Here is a 17,454-nt window from a genome sequence, read left to right as displayed (position 1 = left end):
CCAAGAGCAGCCAGCGTCATTGAGCGGGCAGTGCAACTGATGCAGTCTGTGCCACGAGCGCAGCGCTACTTTCGTCGCTGCATGAGCCCACGAACGAAAGAAGAAGCTCGAAACACACGCGACCAGACGCATGTAGATTTGTGAAAACGCTTTGTTGACCCATAGCTGGACAGATGTTTCCTCGGATAACTACGTTCCTGCAGACCACAAAATCGCAGAAGCGCGTGCTCTGACGAAGATGTTGAACACCAACTACGAGCCCCCCCGTACAGCCAGGTATTTTATTTACGTGGCCAACGTGCCACCAGCAGCCGTGATCACTTCAAGCACGATTTGTTATACCCCGTCCCTAAATTTGATAGTTGGCAGCAAAGGTTTTGAGGAGGATTAAATGGCCGCCCTAGATAGCCTGGAAAGAGCCGCTGCAGGTTCGACTTTGCACAAGCAGGTGCACATAAGACCGTTTTATAAGAAATAAACACCAGCGTGGTTTTAGTGTTTTTGGCTGTTAAGCGGAGAGTCAACTTACAACGAACATCGGATATAACGAACGGAATTCGCGTGACTGTCAGGTTCGTTATAAATGGGCTTGAAAGTAGTTTCAAACGGCTGGGAAAACCTTTTTCACGCTTCAAACATAGACCTTACGCCTTAGACCGTACCTTCGCGCCAAGGATGCGTTTATGCCGTGGTCAGCGAACTGCTGCCTGTGCTCGCAACGAGAAATATTGAGGAACAAAATGTGTTTTTTTTTTTTGTCGTGATGCTGTGTTTTTGTGGGGGGGACATATTTCAGAAGTCTCTTAAAAAAGACATTGAGATCATGCTCTTCACTTTAACATATGTGTCTGCGATAAAAGACTCCGGAATTCCATGCGAACTCTTCGTGTTTAAAGGACCACTTAGCGTGTGGAAAACCCGCTTGATGGATGAACACGCAGAACTGCTGCGTTCAACGAGGAGAATGTTCAGAGAACAGTGCTCTTTACAGTAGGAGAAACATGCTCCGCAAGTTCAACTTCCTGACTGGTTCCGGAATTTTGATGTGCGGGCCGAGTAAGGGAGTCATCGTAGCGTAGGACTTATACCCAGATCTCTGAATTCGACGAGATCAAGCGAGGCTCGAGGAGGGTCAAAAAGGTTTCTAATATTCCATGCAACAAAGATAACAAGAAGCCTCGGAGATGGCCGAGTAGCCTAAGGCATCTCTAAACGGAGCTTTTCTGTTGCGTCGCCACTGGTACGAATCCAACTCGCAGTAAGGATACCCTTTTAGTAGTTCTTTTTACTGCGTCAGCAGTATAGCCTCCTCCCCCCCCCCCCAAAAAAAAAAAAACGCACTATGTGCGTGGGGGGAGGAGAGGGGGGCGTTTCCGTGTGTGCGCGTGCGTATGTGCGTGCAGCCTCCACCCTGATGCACACCACACCCCCCGGTGGGCGCACGTCCGGGCACTCACTTGTAAAATGCACATTCAACAACCTTCTCTGTAAAATGCAAGGAACATTCCAGAGACCTGTCGCCTGGCACCCACTTGCTTCGTTTCCCTGGCAGTCCTTGGCGAGCGATATTTTCAGCCACGCTTCTCGACGCTGTAGTTCGGAGGGAAACTCGTGATATCTCACAGTTGGCTGTTTTCTGGAGTTTGTGACGGACAGTGGCACACACCAGCTGCGCGGCATCGTGCCCCATACACGTCACAGACCTCCACACATGCATGCCCGAAAAGCCCAAAGCGTGCACGCCAGACACGAGGCAAACACTCATTCACGCTCACACCAAAAGTACAAATCCAGCACTGCAGACGCGAGGCAAACGTGCTCACTCACGCGCACAGCAGAAAATCCAGAGAAAGCACGGCAGACATGACGAACGTGAGTAGTAGTAGTAGTGGTTTTTATTTTGCATTTAATATGGAAGGCAAACGCGGTTTTACACGAGGCAAACGCGCTCGAACACGACGAAGCAAGGAGCGCTTCGGGAGTCCACTCCCGGGAAACCGGGCGACTTGTCCCCGAAAAGTGGCGCCCTCACGGAAAACAGCGGCCGCGACTGTAAACTCCGCCAGGACATGCTCACCCATTGTCGGCGGCGCGACGTGGCTGGCCGCACCTCGGTTTGCGCTTTGCATCAAGCGTCCGTGGCTATACTGTTCAGCATTACTTAGGTTTTCTGCATGTAAAGTTTTAGATCCATCGTTCTGCTCTGCCTGTCTACATGCTTTGCAGCAGTTCATGTACTGAGTCACTTGGCAAGACCATGCCATCAGCGAATCGCTGATTCCTTAGGTATTCTCCATTACCTCTTATCCCCCAACTGTTCCCAATTCAGTCCTCGGAATACCTCCTGTAAACAGGCGGTGAATAGCATTGGCGAGATCGGGTCTCCCTGCTGACATCCTTCCTTAACGGAATTTTACTGCTGACTCTATGGATGACTATGGTAGCGGCTCATTCTTTATAGGTATCTTTCAATATTTGCACATAACTCTCTTCTACACCCTTATTGTGCAATGCCTGCATGACAAATGAAGTTTCCACTGAGTCAAATCCTTTCTCAAATCAATGAAGGCTAAAATAGGGGTCGGTTATGTTCTGAGCATTTCTATACCAAATGATTGATAGTATGAATGCGGTCTATTGTCGAGTATCCTTTATGAAAGCCTCTCTGATCCTTTGGTTGATTGAAGTCTAAGGTTAGTACCTTAGCGACTACCTCAGTAACTACTTTGTAGCCAACAGACAGTAAGCGGGTTGGTCTGTAACTTTTCAAGTCTTAGACGTCTCCTTTCGTATGAATTAAGATAATGTTAGCGTTTTTCCAAGCTTCTGGTACGTCACAAGGCATTGCCTATACAGAGTGGCTACTTTTTCTAGCATAATCTCCTTTCCGTCCTTCATCAAATCCACTGTTACCTGTTCCTCACCACCTGATTTCCCTCTTTTCATTGCTCCTAAGGCTTTCCCAAGGCTAAGATCACGTGACTAAGGCCACGTGACTCGCCACAGCTGCAGCCGCCACACTAGGGTGGCCACGCCGCTGCTCCGACCGCGGTGCGCCGACCGCCGCTTCACCAGATGTGGTCATGGGATTATGCACGTGACGAGGAGTTCGCTGAAGGAGGCGGCGCCGCTTTCACATGCAGTTTCGCCATGGATGAGAGCGCGGCTGACACTGTGCCTGATACGCCTGCGAGGCGTTTTAGGCGTCTAACCAAGCGTAGCCAAGTGTAATGAAGCTTTCGCTCTAACTAGGTTTACAAGAGTCAAAGGAAGCGAAGCCTTCACTACGCTAGCTGCGGAGCATTTCGCCGGGTCGGGCGCAAGGCCACTTCAGTGCACGAGCCGTTTCCATGGCAACCGGTTGGGCCCAGCCGCAGGAGTTCGCCGCGCTGTCACCGCCGATGCGCCGGTGTCCTGCGCGTCGCCGCACGTGACGTCATCACTCAGCTCTTCGCCTCACTGCGCATGCGCCGTGCTCTTACCACAGCAGCGCGCAGCTGCATTCGCTTGTCAGGGTGATCGTGAGCTTGCGCTCGCTTTTCAGATGCGCAATGAATGAAGAGGTGGATTGCAAGCGTACGAACTCAGTACGGCATCAGCAAAGGTTACTAGTAGCTACGTCGACGGATCCCGAAGTCGTGGCATGGTACGAGGGCAGCTGACAAACCGAGATGGAAGCGAGGGGGGCCTAGCGTGCGGCTGAGACACCCGAAGAACGGCTCGCTAAAAGACAAGGACAAGAAGCGGAGAAGTGACGCCAACGAGCCGCGAACGAAGTCGCCGCCTCGACGTCTGCTCAACAACAGCCGATAGAAACCAAGTAAGAGAGACTGACTGACCACGTGATTCGTCTCAGTGAATTTGGCACTGCAATGAGGCAGTTCCACTAGAAATTCAGGGACAACCCGCTCGTCAGCGTGTGAGGAGCTTTCGCGCACACACGAAGTTTAACCAAGCTAAACCATGAGCAATTTTTTTCAACGTGAGACAGCGCACACGCGTTTTTGCATTTCGCCTCCATCGAAATGCGGCCCTCGAGGCCAGGATCGAAGCCGCAACCTTGGATCAGCAGCCCAGCTACACAGCCACTGAGGCATTTTTTTTTCTTTATTGCGCCACTGACCAATCGTGTGCGTTTTATTTAGTACCTGCTGTCGGTGACAACGAACTCTTAAAAAGTAAATGTTGCACTACCCACTGCGGTGGCTCAGTGTTTAGGGCGCTCTGCTACTTATTCGGTGTACCCCGGTTCGAACCCGGCAGCGTTTCGATGGAGGCGAAACGCAAAAAGCACCCGTGTGCTGTGCGGTGTCAGTGCACGTTAAAGATCTCTAGTTGGTCCAAATTATTCCGGAGCCGTCCCGTACGGCACCCCATTCTCTCTTTCTACTTTCACTCCCACCTTCCTCCCTTCCCTTACGGCGCGGTTCAGGCGGGCATCGAGAAGTAAGACTGTTACTGCGCCATTTACTTTCCTCAAAAACCACCGCAACAACGTTGCTGGGTCGTTGCGCTAATGTTTCATATATTTGTGGTAAATGACGCAAAGAAAGGGAAGGTATTCTCAATCGGTGTTTAAAGTACTATGCACAACTAATTTCATTGTGTGTTTTCTTAAATGATGCCCTAGATAATAAAATACCTGGATCACCGTGTGAGACTCGCCTGCGGCCGCTGAATACTTTTTAAAAGAATTTATTCTCTCATGCTTCTTCGGTTTCATCAACCGAATGATGCAGTAACGTGTAGTTGAACTTTAGGTCCCGTGAGGACCGGAAAAACTGTGATGTAAACCCTGATACGTTGTTTTCACTAACTACTGCACATAAACCAGCCTGCTTCATAGGCTGGAATTACAACTAATTACATATCAGCAGTCATATTCCCATTTGTTTTTTTTCGTGCCTCATGTAACCTGATTTCAACTACACGTTACAGCCATCGCTCTGTTGATGAAACCAAACGAGGGTCAAGAAGAAATTCAGATATAAATGATTTATTGGTCGTAGGCGAATAGCACAGGGTGCTCCAATACACCAATGCCAAAAGCATCTCTTGAAAGAAGAAAACACGCGTGCAAAAATTTGGTGTCGACAGTCCTCTATGGCGTTAGATCAGTGCTAACAATTTGATTAAAACCATACACAAGCATGTAAAGGGGGAAGAGCAATAACTCAAGATTTCACATAAACGTGACGTACAGTGCTTTAGAATTGGTGCTAGTACATTACAGAAGCGTCAATTAGGCTTCTTCTCAGACACCAGATTTCATTCAATTTTATTGTCGCATATACTGGGGTCCCTTTTCGCACTTTCTAGCGTAGACAGCTTCGGATGGGCAAACGTACGCGCTAGACTATCTCATTTTGTCTGAAAAAGAAAGTGTACCGGCTGTGCAAAAAAAGTTGTTGTTGCGACTGAGAGAAGGATGAAAAGGAAAGTGCACGGGCCTGCCAACTGGCTCGAGCCGAGCCACCCCCGCTGCCACGTGCAGATAGAAGAGTTTGAAAGATAACAGGAACAACAAAATCTCTGCCTCTCCCGTAAACGAGCGTAGAGTAAGCATGAAATGTTTACTGGCCTTATGTCATCTCGGTGGACACCCGAACCGCACCGTACAGGAAGGGAGGAACGCCACCACCCGTTCAGCGCGATGCCTTGCCATTTGAACGCAAGGTTTTTTGACGAAAGGAAATGGCGCAGTAATTCTCTGCCATCTCGGTGGACAGCCGAACCGCACCGTAAAGGAAGGGAGGAACGCCACCACCCGTTCGGCGCGATGCCTTGCCCTTTGAACGCAGCGCTTCTCCCCCGGATCACGTATGACAGCGAAGAGTAACGTGGCATTTATTTGCTTTTTGCACGCGTTATTAGAAATCGGAATTATAATTCCGTGCATTATCAAACCCACAGCTCCACTGATATCTTGATAAACATTGAGAAGGCACTGGCAGCAGTTATTTTTTGTCTCGTTTGGAGACCAACCGGCGCTTGCATGCCGGTCGCGTAGGAGGGCTTAGAGAGTCTCGTTAAATCTCGTTAAGTCTCGTACGGTGCCCGGATGTTCTCGTTTCAGAGCCCGGATGACTGGATTTCAGTGCCCGGATGAGTGGATTTCAGTGCCCGGATGAGTGGATTTCAGTGCCCGGATGACTGGAATTCAGTGCCCGGATGACTGGAATTCAGTGCCCGGATGAGTGGATTTCAGTGCCCGGATGAGTAGATTTCAGTGCCCGGATGAGTGGATTTCAGTGCCCGGATGATGGCTCTCGGTCTCGGCGTGACGTCACCACACTGCCGACAACGGGAGCTAAAAGCATTTCATGCTTAAAAATTGGGGCAGAACCGAGTTCCGAAACGGTTCAGAACGGTTCCTTTGAATCGTACCGGTTCAGGTTCAGCTCCAAGATGGCGAAAAAAATATGGGTTCGGTTCAGTTCCGGTTCCGGCCGAAAATTCGTGTTCAGGTTCGGTTCCGGTTCGACACCCTGGTTGTAATCTCTCTCGAGTGTAACCTTGCACGAGTTGCATTTCTTTATAATTGTGAAATCCTCTTTATCGTCTCATTGCTGTATAAATTTTGTTTTGTTCGTGGACCTTTGGCTCCGACCCATTCTCTGGCTTGCGACCGGCGAAAGCTGGGCACCAAATGACCAAAAACCTCTTGTCACTTGGTAGCTGGCCTCCGCTGAGCTTGCCCCACTGAGTCGAGGGCATCTTCTTTGAGTCCGAGACCGCCACCGCCATACGCTGTACGGGTGTCTGGGAACGCACGCAAAAGTGCGCGAAGTCGGGTGACAGCCGCGCTTCGCCTTTTTCATTTTCCTGTGCTGCCACCTCGCGCAAAAGGCTGGAAGCTCACTGGAAGGGTACTGTGCGCCCAACCCGGCCGGACTGAGTGCCGCTGCGGAGGTCGTTTAGTTAGAATCTGTCGACGATGGCGTGTCCTGGGCAGCGCCTGGTATCTGGACGATTTCTAAGGCTGACTGATGGCTGGGTGCGAAGTCCAAGGCAGGCTGCCGTGCCCACCGAAGAGCAAATTCTTCAGTATCTCCGATCATCCGGCATGCGATGCGATCGCCAGCTAAGCAAGGGCCGCCGCTTCAAAGATGAAGGCTACATTCGGAACGTAATGTTCAATGAAATATTCCCGATCATTTCGCATTTATTGGCGGTAGTGCTGTTTAGCTTTATCAAATCGTGCCGCAGCCTAGTTGCATGGAGGGACGATCTGCACACCGTCGCGATAATGAATGTGCAAACTCGTATGTGCTTGCTGGTGTGCGATTCCAGTTTGCAGTGTTTTAATGTAGGAACAGATGAAATGGCCACATTTTTGCCTCTAGTGTCCGCTATTTTTTTTTCCCCCGTTCCACCGTCCGCCCGTCCGTACGGATGTGCGCGCTGCAAAGCTTTTGGAGATAACTTAAATATGTCCGATTCAGTTTTTGCCCTACCGGGATACAAACCTAAACCCATTTTCGATGACGAACTGGAAGCGTGTGAGGCTACCGCCGCAGTGCACCTTTGCGTGTTTCTTGAAAAACAGTTGCCTGCGCTGAGCGCACGCCATGGTATTGATACGTGGACTTAAACATCTGACACATGGGCTGTGTGGAACGCTTCAGTGGAGGGCTCCGTATAAATATATGCGACTTGGACTTATTTCACGCGCACTGACATACACAGCACACTAGTGCTTTTGTATTTCGCCTCCACTGAAATGCGGCTGTCGTGGTAGGCATCGAAACCGCGATCTTGAGATCAGCGACCGGAAGTCTGGGTGTCGCGGTGGCATCCGAGGCCTTCTTGCCCTTGAATAAAAGATTTCGTGATAGTCTGCACACGCATTTAACCCCACTACCTCGTCCGCACCTGTCACAAAGTGATTCCCGCACAGTCTTGATGTGCGTGACGGTGCCCAAGGGCGGCCGCGATCGTCGAGCCGGCGAACTGCTTTTATCCACGCTTCGCGTCGAAGGCGGTCCCGGGTAGCTTTTGGAAAGCGAAAAAACCTGACTTTGCTCCCCTTTATATGTTGGGCAGTGCAGCCGTATGTAACACATGTCGTAAGCGTCGCAAAACGCGTCGTGCTGAACGCCCGATGGCTGCAGCATCGCACCCCGCGCAGGAAGCCGGTTTGTTTACACTTCCAGTATGTTTCGCGACACCGCCGCCAGCAGCGGCGACGCCCAGCGCGGGAATCTCAAAGAAGTGCGAACGCGCGCACGGCAGCGCATCCTCGCCGAGCAGAAGGAAGGCAAGACAGCTTACGACCGCAGACACTTGCCAGCGCGTCTCTTCGGTGCCGGCCACATCGTATTCACGACCGGAGAGCCTGAACACCAGAGTGCAAGAATACCTCTTTGGCGACCACAGCTCGCATTTCGCACCTAAAAGGCTGGACGTCTACAACACCTCAAGTTTGTCTCGAAGACTACGAGTTGTCGGCTGAGGAAGGAGAGAGTATGAGTGACGCGGACATTGTACGGCTGCCGAGGCATTCGGCATGTAAGCGAGCGGTGAAGAGACAAACGGCATTTCACGAAACGTTCGAGCATGCCGGCAACTTGTTTCGTCCACCTGTCCACTGATGTTCACGTCAGTTAAATGTTTCTTTTTGCGAGTACGCGCTGTTTCTTTTCGTTCTAAGTTTTTGTTCGTTGATTTTCACGACGACGTTAAACTCGTGTCAGGATGCACGAATGTAAGCGATCGGGTGATAAAATATCACATCGGCGCCCACTGCCGCCCTGCCGCCCGGACGGCGGCAGTGAAGGCGGCAGTCGCCTCCTCGGGGGGGGGGGGGGGGGGGGGGGGGGCACACGTGACGTCTAGCTCGGTGCGCTCGCCCTAGAGCGCCTACTGCATCGCTTGCCTGTCCTCCTTCCTCTCTTCCCGACGCCGGCTGGACGCCGTTTTTTTATTTGTGATGTTTGTTTTTGCGAGTACGGCGCGCGTGGACTCATCAGCGTGGACGGCGGGAACTCAGTGTGTGATGCGCGAGCGTGGCGAGCGGACTTGCCTGGGACAGTGCGAGCCCTGTTTAAGTGCGTGAACGGGAATTGAATTGTAACTGCAATACAGCCGTTTTTTATTCTCAATAATATGTGTGTGCGTCGAGTGTTCTTACTCGCTCCCTTTCCCGTTTTGTCATCTCCAATATTCGGTGGTGCCGGCGGTTGCCGACGGCCGGCGGGTCGCATGATGTCGTACAGTGGGACTTCTCTCTTGTCATGTAATAAGCGAACAACCCACACCGCAAAGAGAAAACTTCTTTAAGCCAGTCACCCAAACATACACGGAAATCTACTGATTTCTGCTGATTTCTGAGGCCGAATTTGGCTACTATTTTTCTAACTGCTGTGGCAACACTGACCAGGAGACGCACTTTTGAAAGCATACGAACTTTTGAAGACCTTCCTCCATTGGTGGAAAGTGCGGCGTGCGCTGCACCGAAAGTCGCGTGGTACGGTTAAGGGATTTTCGAACCTTCCACTAGCGCCGCCTGCCCCTTCGGCTGATCAGGCTCATCTAAATACCGATGAAATACTGATAAAGCATTGTCATCGCCTTGACTAAATTTGAAGCCGAAAAGTTTTGGTAAATTCCCAACGGCATGCTATTTTGGATTCAGATAGTCTCTAATATCTACTGTATAGTTTTTATACTCAGAATACAGTTTTGAAAATGGGAAGTGCGTGTCAATTCCAATGGTAAATATCGCGGTTTCAATGGGCTGCATTTTATCGCCTTTCAGATCGCGCGATCACACTTGATCCGGACGACGCCCTCATTGCGTTTGGGATGGGAGCCCTTGAAGACGGCTACTGGAAACCGGATGCTGCACGAACACGGATAAGTCTTCGCGTTCGGTCTAAAACCAAGCTTTGCTCTTTGCACTGCTTGGCTTGAACCGCGGTGCTCGGGCGCTGGCGAACCCGAGGCGCCATTGACGTGCGGGGATTTCTGTATCTTAACTTCGGTTGGTGGAAGTGGCGCGCGAGTAGCTATGATTTTTCCTTGTTTTTTTTTAATGTTTAATTTCTTCGGGAGAGAGCGAGCCCGGCGCGCTGCTGCCCGGCTGCAAGGCGCTTCTACGGCTCTCGTTGTGGATAACGAGCTGCCGGACGCCACAAAAATTTCTTGCGAGTGCGCGTAGAACGTTTTGGCGCTGGAAAATGTTTGCTTCAACCAGCTGATTTCCTCGTCTCCTTCAGGCTGCCGGCATCGGCTCGAATGTGTCAACAGACCGCGGTCAGCTACCTGCGCTTTCATATTTATTCAGTCAATTCACCACGTAACGATATTTGTAGACTGCATAACTTGTCGAACTGCAGATTATAAAAGCAGGCCATTGCCTCAAAGCGTGCTTTTTAGAGCTCGATATTTTTGACGAATGGAGGCATATGTGCCCAAAGCTATCAAGAACGTTCTAAGCACAGCACTGTGCACGCGACTTACAGCCGAACGTCCGCGTGCGTGTGATCACCGGCCGATTGTCCAGATATTTACTTTACCCTCCGTTAACATTCCGGCTTCCAAAGGGAGAGTATTGATGTTTTTCAAGGGCCCCTGCAGAAGCTCAGCAACGTTCGACCGTGCTCTCTTGCTAAGTAAAACTGAAAACTGCTCAGAGTTCAGCACCCGCACATGTAAGCAGTCGGAATAAGCTGGAATATTCGAAGTCCTGTAATGATAAATTTTACCGCTGTCCCGTGCATTAGCGCTCTTCTGTAGAGCTTTGCATTGGGTGACAGAATCGTCTGTTGAAGAGCCTTCTTTGAGGACTTTTGCAAACGCTCAGTTGCTGCTTCCACCGTGCTAGCGTTAAGTACGCACGACAGTTTATAGTGAGCACTGTGCTGACGCCAAGGAAGCACTTATTGCAACAGTTTAAAAAAGCAGCGATCATTCTATGTATTGGATCAGTATTTGTCGAAGGTGAGAAAGGTGACAGGCATGTACGCTCGTTCTGCCATTCCCGCAGCTACTGCTGGCTTTGAAATAAACTGGAGCGTGGCGTTTGTGATATGTTTATTTTCTCGTGGAACAACACATTAACGTTGTGTTCTGCTTGGAAGCAGCATGAACTCGCAAGACAGCTCCGCCAAAAACAGCGGTAATTGTTTCGTGGTTTCCTTTATGTAACGAGCGCGTCTATTTTTCCTACGCTGCAACACAGGGATATTAGATCCAGCTATTAATTCAGGAAACAGCTAAATTCATTCACAGATAAATTAATTCAACAATACGCATGACATCCGTATCACAGCTCGATTGTTTAAGAGTCACTTGATGTTCGTACACAAGCTGCGCAACAGCGTTTCGCAATGCGCGGCGATGCTGCTAAAGCTGGCTTCGAAGGCCAGAAGTGGCGGACCTCCTAGTGGCGCCATCTATCGTGGACAGAGCAAACTGCTCTCTGTAAACGGTCTGTAAAAGCCCAAACGCCGCGCGCCGCCCACCACTCCCTCCGGCGCATGCGCTGAACGATCACTAATTCGCGCGCCATTTCAACAGCCGTTGGCGCCTTTTTCTGCACGGCGGCGTCAGTTCTCGCCCCTGTCGACCGAAAAATGGCGTGGAATTATTCCGCGCGACAAAAGCTTGCTTTCGTGTTATTAGTACACCGCCTGCGCCGTAAGCGCAGGCTCTCCATGTATGTTCGAGACATTTTCGCGGAACGGAAAACCTCCGGCGAGTTCTACCAGCTAGTCCAGGAACTACGGCAGAAGGACCCGGAGTACCATCTGAAATATTTCAGGTAACCAGACTTCGCACAGAGAGTGCGCTTTATTCTTGTATGAGATTTTCAATGCTTCTTTTAGCTCACTGTGAAGTGCGCGAGCAGATGTTTTCATTATTACTTAGATTTCGTATGTGGGTGCTGCAAAATTCATTGAAGCAGAGCTGTCGGTTGTGCTTCGTCTAGCAGATGGAGCAATTTCGGTTTATTTCCCACAACAAATGCGGGGTACAGGAGCCAAGCAGCCTTCCGTATCGGCTGCTTGGCTCGCGTCTGCAAAAAATCTATTTGCAGCGGACACCAGTTTCTCTTGAATTCGAAAAAACAGACAAGTACCAATGTGAAATTGCATTTCAAAGAACATGCACCATAATATATCTTGCGAGCGATAAGGCCAGCCATTTGCCCACAGGTGTCTTTTTTTTCTGCAGTTTGGCAGCCAAATGCGGAAATGCAAGAAGAAAAATTGAGCCCTCTATTGTTTTGCATCACCGAGTGTTTTCAAACTTCATGATGAGTTTTGGTTCTTCAATTTTTCACAATTTTCACTATCGCGACCTGTTCGGTTCAGCTTAGGTACTGTTCTGAGCATGCTCAGTGTTTGTTTGAAAACGTTAATTTTATGTCTACCCGCGCGGGATGACCAAGGCCCCATTCGGTAGGCTATTGACCCATGTCTGCGATCGCATCATCCATCCACCGAACCACAAAAACCCAATCTGCCCAGCTGAAAGGCTGGCAGTCACGCTGCGGTAAATACTGTGATTTTCAATAGTTCAATCACCTTCTCACCGACATTTGGCATGACGCTCTTACAACGAGCTTACCGCGACGTTTCGCGTTGTGAAGAGTATTGCCTCGACCCAGCCAAGGCGGAAGTAACCACACAACCTCCTGTTCAGCTGCAGGAATGTATTTTTATTCAATTGTGCTTTCGTTATCCAGCGCATTCGCTGGGAAAAGGCTGTTTCCGTTTGTTGACTTGTTACATTGGTCTTTACAAACGAACACTCACTGGCTAATCCAGTTGTCCTTTCTTCTTTCCACCTGCATGCTGCACGTGTGTCAAATCCTTTGTTCAAAACAAGGCACGTCTGAAAATAACTCTACACCTGAACATAACTGACGACACCTGTGTTACGCAGCCTGGATATCTAACAAAAATCCCTTTCAACTGATCTGCGCTTTACATGCGCGCAACCCATGGGCCAACAATTCTATTTCTTGAAACGGACACCAGTGGTACATTATTACTTCAATATTGTTCTTTCTATCCTTCACAGGTTTCTAGCAACCGGTGGCTCCATTCTGGATGTTGCTCTAAGTTATCGCATGCATGTGTCAACAGTATCTGGCATCTTGAAAGAAACCCTGCGTGCCATTTGGGACTGCCTTAGCCCAGTAGTGTTAAGACAGCCCACCAGAGACGAATGGGAAAACATCCGACAGGTATTCGCCTCCAAGTGGAACTTTCCGAACGCTGTTGGGTGCATAGACGGAAAGCATTTTGCGATTACGTGCCCTGATGATAGTGGTTCGGAGTTCTATAACGATAAAGGATTTTACTCACTGCTCATGCTGGAGGTTTGCGACGCAAACTACCACTTTATAATGGTTGATATTGGTGCCAAGGGCCGACTATCTGATGGCTGTTTTTTCAGAGAAAGCCCTATAAGAAAGAGCTTTGAAAAAGAGACACTTAATTTACCTTCAGGTCATAATGGGTGGCCCCTCTGCATCGTGGGAGACGCGGCGTTTGCTTTAAAGCCCTACTTAATGCGCCCCTACCCCGGTAGACAGCTGAACGACACGAAAAAAGTGTTGAACTACAGGCTGTCAAGGGCACGGCGCTGCATCGAAAACGCATTTGGAATATTAGTTTCCCGATGGCGCTGCTTCCACGGTACAGTTAGTGGTGATGTAGAATTCCTAACTGACATGGTGAAGGCGGCAGTATGTCTGCATAATTTTCTGCTGTCAGACGATGCGTACTTCCCGAATGATTATGGCGATAGGGTCAGTGGTGACACAGTGCAAGATGGCAACTGGAGACAGACAGTAGCACACATAAGCAGTCAGAGCGCTGGCAATGGCACACGCCCTGTTCGAGATGCCATGCAAATCCGGGATACCATTGCAGGCTACTTTAGGTCACCAACAGGTGCCCTGCCATTGCAACTAGCAGTAGTCAGATGATGCTAATTAAGCTCGTTATCTCTCCATATTTATTCATCTTTGATCATTCTTTTCCCGTCAAAGTAGGCAAAAATCAGAAATCAGCTCAATTACGAAAATTTACTCAGAACCTGGTTATCACTAAGTTGAGATTCAACTGTATTGCACTAGTGACATATCACATGCAACTCCTTCACCAAATGTAACCGAGCAGCGAGGTTTCGCTTATCAGCCATACAGTGGAGCCGTCACGGCACCCCTACGAACCAAAAGGTCCCGAAATGTGAGGACAACAAGCCTTCTTACCCTACACAGATTTAGAGTTTTAAGGCTACCATAAGTGTCCTGCTACATGGCTAAGAAGCAAAGTTCCGTTGCTTAGGTATTTTTGATGTGGGGGGACCTCACAGCAGTTCTTGCAACATTTGTTATTTCGTGCTAGCTCAATAAACCTGCATTCTGTACAAGTATATCACATGATTTTGTGTGTTTTGCGGACCACATTAAAGACTTGCTTTCGAGTTTTATGCTTTGCTTAAACACGTAAAGGTGGTGGTCATATATTGCTAAAGGTGTTAGATATGTGAATGAATGCGTGCTCTCTTAGCACATACATGGTGCAGCGGGCAAATTTTTTTCACGTCTTGTTTCCTCTTGAAAACTGACAGTGGAGCAAAATGGGACAATGGACGGAGATGAGGTAATAAGTGTTGAACACTCAGCCATGGCAGTTCAGTGCCGGCCCTTGTGTCGTGTCCATTTGCTGTCCCCTTTTGCGCTGCTGTCAATTTTCAAAAGTACGCACCAAAACAATACATTTGCAGCGTTTTGTTTTCTTGTTGAGCAATACAAATGCCACATTCAGGAGATCACATTGCAAGAAAAAGATCAAGGCTGGAAAAAGGCAGCAGATACTACTTGATACATTAAAAAGTACAATAATTGCAACGAAAATGTTCAGGAAAATAACAAATACATCACAACAAAAGGGCTGACTGAAACAATAGACGAGATGAAAAGAGCATGAACATAATGATAGTTAGCTGCATTGTATGGCAGGAAATGGAAGAAATTAACTGGCAATGCTGTAGGTTATTAATAGGGACACAACACTGGGAATGTTGGTTATGATGCATGGCAGAAATCATGGAAGATGATGACAGAACAAGGAACAGAAGGACAAGTGCTAACTCATAACTAAAACCTTATTCACCTTTCCGTATTAATATGTGCACTTTCAGGAATAAACATTTATTTGTGAGTTAACGCTCGTCCTTGTGTTCCTTGTTTTGTTGTCATCTTTACATGCTTCTCTATACCATGTGGCTGGGTTACTGAAAGAAACGGAGCAGATGACTTTGTTGGCGTCACGAACAGTGACAGAATACCCTGAACCTCGGTTTCGATGTCATCAAATTCAGCGACTGGTTCCATAATTTTCACCTTACATCGGGAGGCAACTGCCTTGGGCATCTTGTCAAGACTCATTCCAATAGTCTTGGCAAATGCCTCATTTTCAGTTAGCGGTTTCTCAAAATGAGTGAGGAGTTCCTGTTCGAAGTAGTTGCAGCTGTTTTTTTTTTCGTTTTGGGGGTGGCTCCTCAACCGTGTGCTCTCCTTGAAGAATAGGTTCAGCAGGGCTGGCTGCTGGCTCTAGGGCTTGATCACTGCCAGTGGGAGACGGTGGCGACGGACCAGGCTGCATCGTATTAAAAACTGCCTCTGCACTCGAGGCGTCATCCTTGCCCAGCACTGGCAGGGTCCCCGAGACCACGTTGCAGGCTGTCCTAAAAACACAGGTTCAAATCAATGTAATTAATTTGCGTCTTGTATTTTCACTTTTTGTTTGCTTCACTGTGAAAACTGTACCTGTGTTTCCGTCAGTCAAGTGGAAAGCGGTACACACAGGTGCGAAGCCTGAAGCAAGGCACGCGAATCCAGCTTTCAACTGATGTTTGAAATTCAGTTGAAAATCAGCGCCCATGCATTTATTTGCCTTCGTCATCTTGCCTGTGTATAGCGCTTTCAACTTAGCAAAATGCTGAACCAACTAGCCTAATCATTCACGTTAATACCTGTGCACAGTGTCACAATGTGAAAATGGCAGTGCTGTTTCTGTGAAGCCTCGGTACATAGAGCCTCCATATTCGACAAGCATCAACTTCCTCCGTACTGCACCTTCCTAAGCAGTGGCTTTCCACCCGCCCATCGCTGCCCTCGAATCACCCTCAGCACAAACAGCAAAGCCACGAGCCAAACAACCAACCAAAAACCAATGCAAAAGTCCCGTTAGCTCGGAGCAAAATTGGCACGGGTCTCAAGAATACTGCTGAGCCAAACATGCAAAAGACAACACCAAAAATAAGGTAGGCAGAGCCAAAACTAACTAAAGTGTAGTGGTCCAGGCGTCACAATTCACAAAATTCTGGTAGCACGTGTTAGACCATAAGTTTATGCCATTTTTGGTAAACCTTTGGCACGACTTCCTCGGCCAAATTCAGCAGACAAGGGATGAAAATGAGGGGCTCGTTATGACATACAAATGTCAGGTATTGATGAGGAGTAAATTAATGGTGAAGTTGATTTCTGCTGAAATACAAATGATTAGAAAGAAGAGAAAGCAACTGCATGCCACTGGTGGAATCTGAATCTACGACCTCTGAATTGTTCTTCCTGAAAATGTATCTTTCAGCAAAAATCAACTACACCAATAATTTCCTATTCATCAATCCACAAATTTAAACATAAACATCCGTCTATGCTTGCCTTCATTTCTGTAACTTCTGGGTTTCTTTACTAAATCGAAAGCTATTATGAATATTCTGAGTATACTGTGCATTGGGTCCCTTCAATAAATAGCTACATAAGAGCTATGGTGCTCTGAAAACACGAACTATTGTCGAAAGGCTTCTTCGGAAGCCATGGTGTGAAACGTAATACAGCACAGCAGCTGACAAGCAGTCACAAGCAAGCAAACGAAAAGCGAAAGTAGGCGTATAATAAACTGCTCACAGTAGGTGAATATCACGGTGAAGAGAGCCTAAACCAGAGAAGTAGGCTGACAGAACTACGGCTGCATGCAGCTAGCACCCAATTCGTGCAATGACGCGTACAATAAAAACGTTTTGCACTCGTAATACCACGTAGGTCGAATCATGAAAACATCCCGCAACAGAGACAAAACAACTCACTTTCTTGGATAGAAGCTCATCGCAGCAGCGAACTCCCATGTCTGTCGGGGCACGTACCCGCTGCCGCTCCTCCTCGCGAGCTCAATGACTTTGTGCTCGCGGGTGTAACGATCCCGCATTCGTTTCCGCATTTTATGGCAGTCCTCCACTACAAATACAAGTGACGGACAAAAAAATGGCCTGGCTTAGCTTATGGTTAAGCCTAGGGTGCGAAGCATACCGCCGGCGGAGGCTGCGCGTCCGCAAGCGAGCGCACGAGTTGAGCCCCAGCTTTCACAGCTGCTGTGACGTCAGCGCCCCTAGCGGAAGGAGCAGGAGTTAGGTCGCCGGTGGAGGCTG

The sequence above is a fragment of the Amblyomma mixtum genome, chromosome 10 (assembly GCF_055824585.1).
Source record: "Amblyomma mixtum isolate Tamu chromosome 10, ASM5582458v1, whole genome shotgun sequence".
In the NCBI taxonomy this organism is placed as follows: Eukaryota; Metazoa; Arthropoda; class Arachnida; order Ixodida; family Ixodidae; genus Amblyomma; species Amblyomma mixtum.
The sequence above is the reverse complement of the archived record's forward strand: the minus strand, read 5'-3'. Positions refer to the sequence as shown.